General features: G+C 42.8%; 1 pseudogene; it reads right to left on the minus strand.

Annotated features, from left to right (window-relative positions):
- Positions 1–2,081: 2,081 nt before the first annotated feature.
- On the minus strand, positions 2,082–2,207 carry LOC112579276 (annotated as a pseudogene).
- Positions 2,208–5,000: the final 2,793 nt, after the last annotated feature.

Consider the following 5,000-nt stretch of genomic DNA (forward strand, 5'->3'; position numbering starts at 1 on the left):
TAACCTAAATTTAGATAGCTCTTTATGAGCTGTGGCTCACTATTTTTTAATTGAAGTTTTTAAGAGTAATTTTTGGCTTTGTTGCAAGACTTGTGGGATCTTGATTCTCTGAGCTGGGATCAAAACTGAGCCCCCTGAAGTCTGTACCACTGGACCTTCAGGGGCTCCTTCCCTGTTCTTTAGTTTGTGGTCCATTAGAAAAAGCCTTCCTGACTATAACTGCTTGTGCAGAGCAGAACCTGTCAGCAAGGTTGGGGAGTTGTTTTTCTTCCCCTCACCTTCTGTACATCCTTCAACTTCTCTGAGCCAGAAGGTAACACACGATGCCTTAGGTAATAAAAGTAAGGAAATAGGAAGTCTAGTGTTCTTCCTATCTCCATTGTCCCAACACCAACATCTGGCCTGACTAAGTCTGATGTCCAAGGCTGAGTTTGAGGAGTAGGTGGGTAGCAAAAACACTGAGGAGACCACACGGTCCTTTGCTGTTGTTTAGTCTCTTAGTTGTGTCCGACTCTTTGCGACCCCATGGGCTGCAGCACGTGAGGCTTCCCTGTGCATCACCGTCTCCCAGAGCTTGGTCAAACTCATGTCCATTGAGTCTGTAATGAAGTCCTGGAAGGTGGAAAAGGGAGAAGGGATGAGGAGGGAGAGTCTTCTCTCCTGATATGAGAGGGAGGCTCTATGCTGCCCTGGGTGTGTTGTGGGTGATGTCACTGTTGGCTTGTATATCTTCGTAGGGCTGTGGAAAGATGCCACTGAAGATAGTCTCTATTCTTCCATGGGATCTTAAAAGGAAGATAATTTCCTTGGTTCCCAATCCTTGAATTTTATTAATTATTGGTGAAATTCTAATATAACAACTACTAATTACAATGAAAAAAAAAAAAAAAAACCCTGGACAAAACTATCTGTAATAAAAGATGGTCAGGCAGCGTTTGCTATGTGGTTATCATGTGTGCTTGGGTGCTAAGTTGCTTCAGTGGTGTCGGACTGTTTGCAACCCTAGGGACTGTAGCCGTCAAGCTCTTCTGTCCATGGGATTCTCCAGGCAAAAATGCTGGAGTGGGTTGCCATGCCCTTCTCCAGGGGATCTTCCTGACCCAGGGATCGAATGCACATTTCCTGCACTGGCAGGCTAGTTCTTTACCACTAGTGCCACCTGGGAAGCCCGTGGTTATTATATTCCTTTCCTTTCCTTTCTGGGCCACAGCTCAAATCTCTTCTCTGCTTTCCTTGCTGTTTGGTGAGGTCCTTGTGACTACGTTCTGGACGGAGGAAAGTAGGCAGAAGTCCCAGGCACTGTTTCCAGGCCCGGCCCCTAAAAATTCACCCCCCATCACGCCTCCATGACATCACTTTTTCTGTCTTTCTTTCTTTCTCCATTTGACCAGCCAGAGGTGAAAGGCTTCCAGGCTTTAGGTCACAGGAAAGCCAGAGCACAGAATGAGTCTGGGGCCTGAATTCTTCTCTAAGAGAGCAACTCAGGAAAGCCTAAGATTTGTAGCCTCCAACTTATCAACTAAACACCACCACCAACAAAATAGGGGGACGCTAGTTCTCTCCTTGGACTGATCTCTGCTGGCAGGTTACTGTAACATCCAGATACATATGTGCTTCCAGGCAAGAAAGCATGAAAGTAGAATTCAAACTCACAGTAGAGCTTTCTCCAGCTTAATTTATTTATTGATAGGAAAGTAGAATTTATTGGTGGGCATGAGTAAGGAGGGGCCAATGCCAAGCTCTCATGAGTGTAGGGCCCGCCATCGGTCCAGAGGGCCAGGATTAGGCATTGACCCCACAGTCAATGGGATGAGCTGCTTTTCTGCCACCATGTTTTCAAATTCATCAGCATTCAGCTCCACTGCTTGGAGATTGAGATCTTCTGGTACCCAGGGAACTTGAACTTGGCCCTGTGAAGGGCCTCAATCACATGCTCCTTGCTCTGCAGCTTGGTGTGGATGGACATTACAACTTGGCCAATGTTGATCCTGGCCACTGCACCCTGGGGTTTCCCAAAGGCACACACTTGTCTGGAGCATAGACTGGGGATAGCACGCCAGTCAGGAATGTCCACTGGAAGGGGTTGTCTCCAAGTTTTCTTAGGGCAACCTGTACGGGCAACAGGCTGCCTGCACTACCAGGGAGGCTGCTCTTTGCAGCTATGCCCCAACTTTAAGTAAAAAATTTTACCCTGAGTTAGAAGGGCTCAGATAATTCTGCATAAAACTTCTTCAGTGAAAGTCACTCAGTCATGTCCTACTCTTTGTGACCCCATGGACTATAGGGTCTATGGGGTTCTCCAGGCCAGAGTATTGAAGTGGGTAGCCTTTCCCTTCTCTAGGGGATCTTCCCACCCATGGATCGAACCCAGGTCTCCTGCATTGCAGGTGGATTCTTTACCAACTGAGCTATCATGGAAGCCCCAAAACTTTTTGAAATAAAAACCAATATAGAAGTCTACTTTGCAAACTAGAAGGTACTTCTAAGAAGAGTAAACTCTACTTCAGTGGCCCCCACCCTCAGACAATGAGGGTTAGAGCTGATATAAGCCATGGCCCTAAGAACAGCTTGTTGACTTTCATCAAGGGCAAGGAAGAGGGAGAATGAGGGTGTTGAAAGGGACAGAATGGTGAGGGGAGGCTCATGTTCATGGGGATTCACTAATATGTCAGGGCCTGTGTTGACTACTTTCCATGTATTTTCTCACTTAACAACCAAATGAAGTTGGTGTCAGCCTCCTTTATTTATTCATTTTTTTTACTTTACAATATTGTATTGGTTTTGCCATACATCAACATGCATCTGCCACGGGTGTACATGTGTTCCCATCCTGAACCCCCCTCCCACCTCCCTCCCCATACCATCCCTCTGGGTCATCCCAGTGCACCAGCCCCAAGCCTCCTGTATCCTGCATCGAACATGGACTGGCGATTCATTTCTTATATGATATTATACATGTTTCAATGCCATTCTCCCAAATCATCGCCCCCCCCCCCCCACAGAGTCCATAAGACTGTTCTATACATCAGTGTCTCTTTTGCTGTCTTGCATACAGGGTTGTTGTTACCATCTTTCTAAATTCCATATATATGCATTAGTATACTGTATTGGTGTTTCTTTCTGGCTTACTTCACTCTGTATAATAGGCTCCAATTTCATCCACCTCATTAGAACTGATTCACATGTATTCTTTTTAATGGCTGAGTAATACTCCATTGTGTATATGTGCCACAGCTTTCTTATCCATTCATCTGCTGATGGACATCTAGGTTGCTTCCATGTCCTGGCTATTATAAACAGTGCTGAGATGAACATTGGGGTACACGTGTCTCTTTCAATTCTGGTTTCCTCGGTGTGTATGCCCAGCAGTGGGATTGCTGGGTCATATGGCAGTTCAATTTCCAGTTTTTTAAGGAATCTCCACACTGTTCTTCATGGTGGCTGTACTAGTTTGCATTCCCACCAACAGTGAAGGGGGCTCCCTTTTCTCCACATCCTTTCCAGCATTTATTGCTTGTAGACTTTTGGGTCTCAGCCATTCTGACTGGCGTGAAATGGTACCTCATTGTGGTTTTGATTTGTATTTCTCTGATAATGAGTGATGTTGAGCATCTTTTCATGTGTTTGTTAGCCATCTGTATGTCTTCTTTGGAGAAATGTCTATTTAGTTCTTTGGCCCATTTTTTGATTGGGTCATTTATTTTTCTGGAATTGAGCTGTAGGAGTTGCTTGTATATTTTTGAGATTAGCTGTTTGTCAGTTGCTTCATTTGCTATTATTTTCTCCCATTCTGAAGGCTGTCTTTTCACCTTGCTTATAGTTTCTTTTGTTGTGCAGAAGCTTTTAAGTTTAATTAGGTCCCATTTGTTTATTTTTGCTTTTATTTCCAATATTCTGGGAGGTGGGTCATAGAGGATCCTGCTGTGATGTATGTTGGAGAGTGTTTTGCCTATGTTCTCCTCTAAGAGTTTTATAGTTTCTGGTCTTATGTTTAGATCTTTAATCCATTTTGAGTTTATTTTTGTGTATGGTGTTAGAAAGTGTTCTAGTTTCATTCTTTTACAAGTGGTTGAACAGTTTTCCCAGCACCACTTGTTAAAGAGATTGTCTTTTCTCCATTGTATATTCTTGCCTCCTTTGTCAAAGATAAGGTGTCCATAGGTGCGTGGGTTTATCTCTGGGCTTTCTATTTTGTTCCATTGATCTATATTTCTGTCTTTGTGCCAGTACCATACTGTCTTGATGACTGTGGCTTTGTAGTAGAGCCTGAAGTCAGGCAGATTGATTCCTCCAGTTCCATTCTTCTTTCTCAAGATTGCTTTGGCTATTTGAGGTTTTTTGTATTTCCATACAAATTGTGAAATTATTTGTTCTAGCTCTGTGAAGAATACTGTTGGTAGCTTGATAGGGATTGCATTGAATCTATAGATTGCTTTGGGTAGTATACTCATTTTCACTATATTGATGCTTCCGATCCATGAACATGGTATATTTTTCCATCTATTAGTGTCCTCTTTGATTTCTTTCATCAGTGTTTTATAGTTTTCTATATATAGGTCTTTAGTTTCTTTAGGTAGATATATTCCTAAGTATTTTATTCTTTTTGTTGCAATGGTGAATGGAATTGTTTCCTTAATTTCTCTTTCTGTTTTCTCATTGTTAGTGTATAGGAATGCAAGGGATTTCTGTGTGTTGATTTTATATCCTGCAACTTTACTATATTCATTGATTAGCTCTAGTAATTTTCTGGTGGAGTCTTCAGGGTTTTCTATGTAGAGGATCATGTCATCTGCAAACAGTGAGAGTTTTACTTCTTCTTTTCCAATTTGGATTCCTTTTATTTCTTTTTCTGCTCTGATTGCTGTGGCCAAAACTTCCAAAAAGATGTTGAATAGTAGTGGTGAGAGTGGGCACCCTTGTCTTGTTCTTGACTTTAGGGGAAATGCTTTCAATTTTTCACCATTGAGGATAATGTTTGCTGTGGGTTTGTCATATATAGC

The sequence above is a fragment of the Bubalus bubalis genome, chromosome 15 (assembly GCF_019923935.1).
Source record: "Bubalus bubalis isolate 160015118507 breed Murrah chromosome 15, NDDB_SH_1, whole genome shotgun sequence".
Lineage (NCBI taxonomy): Eukaryota > Metazoa > Chordata > Mammalia > Artiodactyla > Bovidae > Bubalus > Bubalus bubalis.